Consider the following 10,185-nt stretch of genomic DNA (forward strand, 5'->3'; position numbering starts at 1 on the left):
TGAGAGAGCGCCTTGGGGCCTGAAGCAAAGGCATCCTCCCCTTCCTTCTTCTTTTCTGAAGGGCTTATCTTGTGCCAAGAACTGTAAGCAAGCCTCTGCTCTGGACAGCTTGTGGTCAAAAGGAGCTTGAGTGGCTGGTGTTTCCTTCCTGATCAGAGTCAGGGGGTAGGACTGGCCTCTGTAGCTTGCAGGACCCACTGCAAAATGGTGGGCAGCACCCCCTTGTTGCAAAGTTATTAAGAATTCAAGATGGTGGCCACAGAGCATTAAGTCAAGCAGAGGGCTCTTCCGAGCACAGTGCCCTATGCAACCGTGCAGGTTGAAAGCCCGTGATGCCAACTTGGACAGAAGCAGTCTGGGGGCTGGGCTCTGTCTACCTGCTCAGTGTGCACGCCAGCAGGCGTGTGCATGTGCGTGTGCAAGAGAGAGAACACTTGTGGGCAAATCTCTCCTTCCTGGATTTCTATTTCCTCAACTATTTTTTTTTTTAAAGATTTTATTTATTTATTTGACAGAGAGAGAGCACACAAGTAGGCAGAGAGGCAGGCAGAGGGAGAGGGAGAAACAGACTCTCCACTGAGCAGGGAGCCCGACGTGGGGCTCGATCCCAGGACCCTGAGATCATGACCTGAGCCAAAGGCAGCCGCTTAACCGACTGAGCCACCCAGGCGCCCCTATTTCCTCAACTATTAATGAGGATATTGAACTAGGTGATCTTTGCCTTGCCTCCTCTATGGGTCTGTGTTTCCTCTTCTCCGGGATAAGGGGAGAAGGATTTTCCAGGCTTCTCTCTACACAGTTCTGAACTCCACCTCTGAGCAAGGGAGAAACCAAGTACAGAAAACTCATTCCCAAGTGTTCTGGTCCAACTCTCCCAGGCTTCCCTGTTTGGAAAAGGCAGAAGACAATGAAATACAAACTCAAAACCCCTGCTAGAGTGTGTGCTGTTGGTTTGGGGGGAATTGGAAGGCACCTGCCATCTCACAAGTGCTTCTAGCCAGAGCAGAAGTTTCTTGGCATAAGAGGCCAGGAGCCCCAGCCCCACCTCCCAGATGGGCCTCTGCATTAGCCGTAGGAGTCTGTCTGCCAGGACATGTCTTGCTCCCAGCGACCCTAACATCATGAGAGAATATGGGTTAGGGACTCCAGAACCTTATCTTTCTCGGACTCAGCCTTATTGCCCTGTGGGCCCGAGTGAAATGAAGAATATTAATCAGAAACTAAAATCAAGGGCACCTGGGTGGCTCAGTCGGTTAACCCTTTGCCTTCAGCTCAGGTAATGATCCTAGCGTCCTGGGATGGAGTCCCATGTGGGGCTCCCTGCTCTGCAGGGAGTCTGAGTCTCCCTCTGCCTCTCCCCCCCCACTTGTTCTCTCAATCTCTCTCTCTCAATATAAATAAATAAAATCTTGAAAGAAAGAAAGAAAGAGAGAAAGAAAGAAAGAAAAGGAAACTAAAATCGAGAAAAAAATCAGTTCTGTCAGAGGCCCTAAACCAGGCAAGAGGTCAAAGGTCCTGCTCTCTGCCTTCATCTCTCTGCCTGGAGGGTATCCTGCCAAGGACTCCTCGAAGGGATGCTGTTTTGGGCTGAACTGTGTCTCCAAATTCATATGTCCTAACCCCCAGTACCTCAGAAGGTGTACTTGGAGACAGGGCCTTTAAGAGGTAATTTCGTTAAAATGAAGTCTTTAGGGTGGGCCATAATCCAACATGATTGGTGTACTTAAAGAAGAAGACATTTTTATACAGACACAGGGGGGAAAGAGGAAGCGAAGACACACAGGGAGAGAAGATGACCGTCTGCAAGCCAAGGAGAGAGACCTGGAACAGATCCTTCCCTCAGAGCCCTCAGAAGAAGCCTCCCTTCTTGGACTTCTAGTCTCCAGACCTGTGAGAAGCTACATTTCTGCTGTTTAAGCCCCCCATCCATGGAGCTTTTTAAGAGCAGCTCTAGCAAATGAATAGGGATGCTTAGAGGTTGGGAGGTCTGCACAAGCTTGGAGCTGCCTGGACTCCGAGAATGTGTCTGCATAAGGGGGGCAGGCTTTTGTACTAGCACTGCTGTATTATTGTAATTTGAAACAAAATTGATCTATTACTCTCTTCCCCCATAGCCTAGTCTTCTAAATTTTTTATTTCTTCTGGTATTGGTTTAACACATTTTATTGTTTTAATCTCTTTAGTCTTTTATTTTTCTGGTTTTAATGATTTTACTTATCTCTGTCATTTTTAATCTCTGTTTCGTCTTTGTTCTAGCTATTTCATACTATTTGCTTTTATCTCATCTTATCTTCTCGATTTATTGTTATTGTATTATCTTTTTATTCTCCATCTTTTACTTCTAACCTTTGCCTTATCGTGTCTTTGTTCTATCTTTTCATTTCTTTTTAGTTTATTTGGTTTATTTTTAGTTTGTATTATTACTTTGCCCGCTGCCTTTTTTTTTTCTTTTTTTTTACTGTTTTTACCATCTTTTTATTTCTTCTTAGTTTACTTTATCTTTTTATTGACTGGTGTATTATCTTCCATATTTTACTGTTTTCAATTCTCTCAGCTTATTAAATGCGGGGGCTGGAAACACAGCCCTCGGGGGAGAGCTGCAAGGCTAACCCAGGCCCCAAGCTGAGGAGGCTGGATGCTCTGCCTCCGGGAGCCGGCCTGCCCAACAACTCCCAACAGATGCCCCATTTGCTCCAAAGCGGGCCCCGGCCCCTCCTATCTGTAAGAATCAATCTGTGTAATACAGGAGACCTTGGGATAAAATTCTCTCAGGAAGATACCAGGTTTGCTCACAGTAATAACACATCAGAGCTGTGGAGGAGCCCAGCTTTCTCATATCATATGCCATCGAGCTGCTCTCGGAGCACAACATCATCTCGAGTTCATCAGCAGCAGACATCAGACCAAGGGTGTAAAGAAACCACACCACTTGGCAGGGTGGGTATGGAGGGCAGGAAATTTCACTTTGTGAAAAACTCTCAACAGACTTCCTCAGGTTTAATTTTAACAAGAAACCAAGTGGTCTTGATCCTTGCAAAAAAGTTCTTGGGAGGGGCACCTGGGTGGCTCAGGTCATGATCCCAGGGTCCTGGGATCAAGCCCCGCCATCGGGCTCCCTGCTCAGTGGGGAGCCTTCTTCTCCCTCTTCCACTCCCCCTGCTTGTGTTCCTGCTTTTGCAAACTCTGTCTCTGTCAAATAAATAAATACAATCTTAAAAAAAAAAAAGTTCTTGGGGCGCCTGGGTGGCTCAGTCGTTAAGCGTCTGCCTTCGGCTCAGGTCATGATCTCAGGATCCTGGGATCGAGCCCCGCATTGGGCTCCCTGCTCAGCGGGAAGCCTGCTTCTCCCTCTCCTACTCCCCCTGCTTGTGTTCCCTCTATCGCTGTGTCTCTCTCTGTCAAATAAAAAAAAAAAAAAGTTCTTGGGAAAAGGCACATGAAGGATCTTCTGGAATTTTGACATCTAGCTGCCTCTCATTCATCCATTTATTTCATAAATTTGTATTGAGAAGCTACTATGTACCAGGAATTATGCTAAGAAATGAGGATAAATTGAAGAGCAAAAAGAGCTAGGGTCCTTGCTGTCATACAGTTTATAGTCTCGTGAAAAGGTATGATATTTACCTGGCGATGACTGATCTGATTTGCCTTCCTTGTAGACAAGATTACAGGAGGTTGTAACATCTGAGACTGCTAGTTGTTCCCCCAGTATGTTTCTCCCTTCTAGAGTAATACAAGTTTTAGCTGAGAAAATGACTGCCAATCAAAAGACTGCATTTTCCCAGGCTCCCTTGCAGTGAAATCTAGCCATGCACCTAGGTTCTGCCCGATAGAACCTAAGCAGAAGTGAAACATGCAACTTCCTGGTCTGTCCCACAGGATGTACACAGAGTGGTATATGCAACTTCCTGGTCATATCCTCAACAATAAAGAGTGAGTATTCTTTCCATTCTCTCTTTCTCCCTTCTGCTGGCTGGAATGTGGGTATGGTAGCAGGAGCTCTTATAGTTATGGAATAGTCTGGAAGGCCATGAGATGAACAAAGAACATTGAAAAAGGAGTATGGGTCTCTGATACCACGGAGCCCCCATAAAGATCTGTACTGCCTATTCTTGGACAATTGTAGGAGAGACTAATAAACTCCTGTCTGGTATAAGCCATGGTGACATTGGCCTTTGTCATGGCAGCTGAATCAGTTCTCTTTAGCATGTAGGTCTCCCCCAAAACTTTCCCTGATTTTGACTCAAGCCTAGAATCATCTCTTTCCAAGCACTCTTGGAGAAGAATTGGATATATCCCAGCCGGGTTACTCCTGTACGCAAGAAAGAGAAATTTCTTGTCACCAGGGTGCCTGAGGGTGAGCAATCTGCTGCATTTTGTGGCTGGACTCTGATTCTATACAAGCTTCTATACAAGACTCTCTTGAGTCTCAGGAAAGTAAACTAGGTCTTAGCACTTATTCCCACTTTAAATATCTTTTTCATGACAAACTATATGTAAACAGAAGAATATTCTGTTAAAAACAATATTTCATCAGTGCAATCTCCACCACTGACCAGAGTGACCCTACCCCTCTGTCAACAGTCTGATTCCTCTCCAAATATTGTACTATTGGCTTAGCACTCCGGCCCTCTAAATGTTTACTTCTGTGCTCCCCAGTCACATTTTCAGTCACTTCTTCAACTATTGGAGTTCCTTTCCATCAGCCCTGCCCCTCTACAGACAGACACTGTCGTGAAACCTGCCGATTCCTCTACCACTGAACACCCTGTAGAACCCTAACACTGTGAGTTTAGTATTGCTTCTACTCAATCGGGTGACAGTAGCACCTTATGTGAGTCTGCTTAAGCTGCTAGAACAAGATGCCACAGACTGGGTGTCTTACACAACAGAAATTCATTTCCCACAGTTCTAGAAGCTGGGAGTCCAAGATCAAGGTGCCAGCCCTTTGGGTTCCTGATGACAACTCTCTTCCTAGCTTATAGAGGGCCACCTTCTCCCTGTATCCTCACTTGGTAAAGAGAGAGCGCGCTCATCTCTCTTCCTCTTCTTGTAAGAAACTAATCCCAATCATGGGGTCCCCACTCTCATGACTTCATCCAATCAACTACCAATGGTCCCATCTTCAAAAACCATCACACTGAGTATTTGGGCTTCAACATATGAATTTGGGGGGTACACAAACATTCGATCTGTAACATCATCCCCACTCCTCTCCTCTCTGTCTTAACTGTTGCATCCTCAGTCCCTAGGATAAATAAAGTCACAATCCTGCATAATTCTAAACTGCCAAAGGATAATGACTATATCCTAGGAGATTCCTAGAAGTTGCCTCCTGATATCTAAGGTATTTCTCCCAGCATGGGGCTGAATACAGCTCTCAGTAAAACTATAACTAACATTTTATCTTGGGATGTAATAATATAATAACCACAAAGAGGACTAGATTCTACAAAATAATTTCATCTCTAAGAATTAGGCCCTTTTCTTTAAAGTTCCATGTGGAGGGCGCCTGGGTGCTCAGTCAGTTGAGTGCCCAACTCTTGGTTTTGGTTCAGATCATGATCTCAGGGTCGTGGGCTCGAGCCCCGCGATTGAGTTGCTTGAGATTCTCTCCCTCTGCCCCTCTCTGCATGTGCATGTAAGCTCTATCTCTCTCTCAAAAAATAAATAAATCTTTAAAGTTCCATGTGGAAAATGAGGCAAAGGTGAATTGGCCATTTCAATCTCAGTGCCACTAAACTTACAGATTGTTAATATCGTAGTCAGTGTATGAGGGTATCTGTAGCGGTAAGCCTCTAAGATGGCATCCGGCGATCCCCACTTTTTGGTGTGCATGCCCTTGCCCTGATGTAATCCCTTCCCATTGAGTATGGGCTAGACTTAGTGACACTTCCTTTTTTATTATTTTTTAAAGTAATCTCTACACCCAACGTGGAACTTGAATTCATGACCCTAAGATCAAGAGTTATATGTTCTGGGCGCCTGGGTGGCTCAGTTGGTTAAGCGACTGCCTTCGGCTCAGGTCATGATCCTGGAGTCCCGGGATCGAGTCCCGCATCGGGCTCCCTGCTCAGCGAGGAGCCTGCTTCTCCCTCTGACCCTCCCCCCTCTCATGTACTCTCTCTCATTCTCGCTCTCTCAAATAAATAAATAAATCTTTAAAAAAAAAAAAAAAAGAGTTATATGTTCTTCTGGCTGAGTGAGTCAGGCACCTCCAAACTTAGTGACACTTTTTTTTTAAGATTTTCTTTTTAAGTAATCTCTACACCCAACATGGGGCTCGAACTTAAGACCCTGAGATCAACAGTTGCATGCTCTACTGACTGAGCCACCCAGGGGCCCCTAGTAACACTGTGTGATCTGGAGGCAAAGGTGACAGTGTGTGATTTGGAGACCAGCTCATAAAAGGCAGATTGGCATTTGGATTATTTGCTCTGGGGGAAGACACCTGCATGTCAAGAGGTGTCTGGTAAGGGCCCACGTGCTGAGGCCTCCCGCAGCCTGGTGAGTGAGCTTGGAAGCACAGCCTCCAGCCCCAGTTAAGTCTTCAGAGACTGTAGCCTAGCTGCTAACTTCCTTAGAGACCTTCTAAGAGACCCTGAGCCAGAAGCACTCAGCTAAGCTACTCCTGGACTCCCAACCCTCAGAAACTGTGAGATGAGAAATGCTTATTAAGTTGCTAAGTTTGGGGATAATTTGTTATGCAGCAATAGGTAAGAAGATAATAGATTAGGATGTCAATATCAATAAGATAATCCTATAGCTTCTAAATATATTTGTCTTCTATGGATGGGATCAGCCATCTGCAAAAAAGAAAATTAGTAAGTGGGAATCTGAGAGAATATTTATTATCTAGAAAGCATGATTGAATCATCTGCATAATCTGTGTTTTCCCAAACCTCTTAGCATGATGCTAGACACAAAATTAGCTAATGGATTAATTGATGACTTCTTATTGAAACTTGCATTGCTTTCTATTTGCCTTATTTAAACAAATATTTAGCAGATTCACAAAGCTCTTTCTGGAGTGAAGAAGAGTTATTTTGGGGTGCCTGGATAGCTCAGTTGGTTTGGCGACTGCCTTCAGCTCAGTTCATGATCTTGGGGTCCTGGGATCAAGTCCCACATTGGGCTCCCCGCTTAGTGGGGAGCCTGCTTCTCCCTCTTCCACTCCCCCTGCTTGTGCTCTCTCTCTTTCTCTTTGTCAAATAAATAAATAAAATCTTTAAAAAAAAAAAAGAGTTATTTTGCCTGCGAAATCCATTTTAAAAGTTTTTTTTGAAGTCTTCCATGACCAACCTCCACCCCCATCCTCACACCAGTGATTAGAGTTTGTCCTTCTTTCCTCCATGCCCTCATGCACCTTGAGAACACTTCTGTGATGGCACTTGGCACTGATGACTTGCTATCTCCCTCATTAGGCTGGGAGATTTTTGAAGGCAGAGGCTATGACTTATTCATCTTTGTTCTTAGAACAGAACACAGTCTCTGGCCCGTAATATAAGTTCAACAAATATGCCTTACATAAATGAATAAGACTATATTAATGAAGGAAGGAATAAATAAATACATGAGTTGGCTTTGAAAGAAAACTAAGTGGCCTGAGGAAAAGATTCCCCCCCCCCCCTTGGATTTCTGTTTGCCTATAAAATGAAGGGGTTGGACAAGATTACTTCTAAGACCCCTTTCCATTTAAACCTTCCAAGATTTATGATTGAAGGTGGGATAGGGAACCCATGCCCTTCTACAACCTTCAAAAAGCGATGTTAGGAAGAGAATAATAAAGATAAGACTGGAAATCAGTGAAATAGGAAACAGACCAACAATGAAGAAAATCAATGAAAGCAAAGACTGGGTCTTTGAAAAGATCAATAAAATTGATAAACCTCTAGCTAGATTGATCAACAACCAAAGAGAAAAGACACAAATGACCAATATCAAGAATGAAAGGGAGGGAGCATCACTTTAGATCCTACAGACATTAAAAGGATAAGAAGGGAGTATTATTAACAACTTTATAGAGTAAATTTGGCAACTTACACGAAACGGACAAATTACTTGAAAGACACATATTAGAAAAACTGGCCCAAGAAGAAATAGAAAATCTGAATAGCTATCTATTAAAGACAAGAATTCAGAATTTGTTTAAAAATTAGCAAAATTCTATCAATCGTTTAAGGATGAAATAATACTAACCATACATTTATTGTTCAGAATACAGAAGAAGAAGGAATATTTCCCAACTCATTTTATGAGTCCAGCATTGCCCAGATGCCACAGCCAAAGATGCTCCAAGGAAAAAAACCTACAGATTAATATCTCTCCTGAACAATAGACACAAAGCCTTAACAAAATCTTTGCAAGTAGAACCCAATAATATACAAAGTGGGGTAATTCCCAGGAATGCAGGGCATACAGATAGTAAAGGAAGAAATTAAACTGTCTTTATTCACGGCTAAAATGATATGTATGCAGAAAGCTCTAAGCAACTTATAAAAAAACTCCTACAGCTAATAAGTCAATTGAGCAAGGTTGTAGAATACAAGGTCAATATACAAAAAAAAATCACTCATATTTGTATATACTTGTAACAAACTATTGGAAAATGGAATGAAAAGGTGTCATTTACAGTAGCAGCAACAAACATGAAATACTTAGAGATCAATTTAATGAAAGATATGTAAGACATTTACATGGAAAACTTTAAAACATTGCTGAGAGAAATTAAAGATCTAAATGAATGAAGAGGTATGCCATGTTCATGGATGAGAAGACTCAGTATTGTTAAAATGTTAATTTTCCCCAAATTGATCTACAGATTCAGTGTAATCCCAATCATAATCACTGCTGTAGACTGAATGTTTATGTCCCACCCCCCACCTCCAAGTTCATATGCTGAAACCTTAATCCCGGTGTGATTATATTAGGAAATGGGGCCTTTGGAGCGCCTGGGTGGCTCAGTCAGTTAAGCTCCAGACTTTTGATTTCGGCTCAGGTCATGACCTCAGGGTTTTGAGATCGAGCCCTGCATGGAGCCCCAAGTCAGGCTCTGTGCTGGGAGCCTGCTTGAGAGTCTCTCTCCCCCTCCCCTCCCAGCCCCCCGCCCCTGCTTGCCTACTATCTCTCTCTCTCTCTCTCTTTTTTTTAAAAGATTTTATTTATTTATCTGACACAGAGAGAGACACAGAGAGAGAAGGAACACAAGCAGCGGGGAGGGGTAGAGGGAGAAGCAGACTCGTCACTGAGCAGGGAGCCCGATGCGGGGCTCGATCCCAGGACCCTGGGATCATGACCTGAGCCGAAGGCAGATGCTTAATGACTGAGCCACCCAGGCGCCCCTCTGTCTCTCTCTTAAGAATAAAAAAAGAAAAGAAAAGAAATGGGGCCTTTGGAGGGTGATTAGGTCATGGAGACAGAGCCCTCACAAATGGGATTAGTACCCTTGTAAAAAAAGTCCCCAGGGGCGCCTGGGTGGCTCTGTCAGTTAAGCATCTGCCTTTGGCTCAGGTATGATCCTGGGGTCCTGGGATCGAGCCCTGTGTCAGCCTCCCTGCTTGGCGGGGAGTATACTTCTCCGGCTCTCTCTGCCCCTCCCCCCTGCTTGTGTGCTTTCTCTCTCTCTCTCTCTCTCTCAAATTAATTAATTAATTATTTATTTACAAAATTAAAAATTAAAATTAAAAAATCCCCAGAAAGATCCCTTCCACCTTCTGCCATGTGAGGACACAGCAAGAAGACAGCCATCTATGAACCAGGAATAGGCTCTTACCACACACCAAATCTGCCAGTCCCTTACTCTTAGATTTCCCAGCCTCCAGAACTGTGAGGAATAAATTTCTGTTGTTTAAGCCAATGGTAAGTCTATGGAATTCTGTTACAGCAGCCCAAACAGATTAAGACGATCATCCAGTAATTTTTGCAGAAATTGACAAACCTGTTCTAAAATTTATGTGGAAATTCAAAGGACCTAGAATAGCCAAAGCAATCTTGAAAAAGAAGAGCAAGGTAGGATTTATATTATTTGACTTCAAGACCTACTCTAAAGCTATAGTAATCAAGTCTCAGTGTAAGGATGGACATAGATATATCAGTGAAACAAAATAGGGAGTCCAGAAATAGACCTACACATGTTTTGTCAATTGATTGTTGACAAGGGTGCCACAGTAATGTAAAGAGGAAAGG

This window comes from Phoca vitulina, unplaced genomic scaffold (assembly GCF_004348235.1).
Source record: "Phoca vitulina isolate PV1807 unplaced genomic scaffold, GSC_HSeal_1.0 scaffold26, whole genome shotgun sequence".
NCBI classification, from domain to species: domain Eukaryota; kingdom Metazoa; phylum Chordata; class Mammalia; order Carnivora; family Phocidae; genus Phoca; species Phoca vitulina.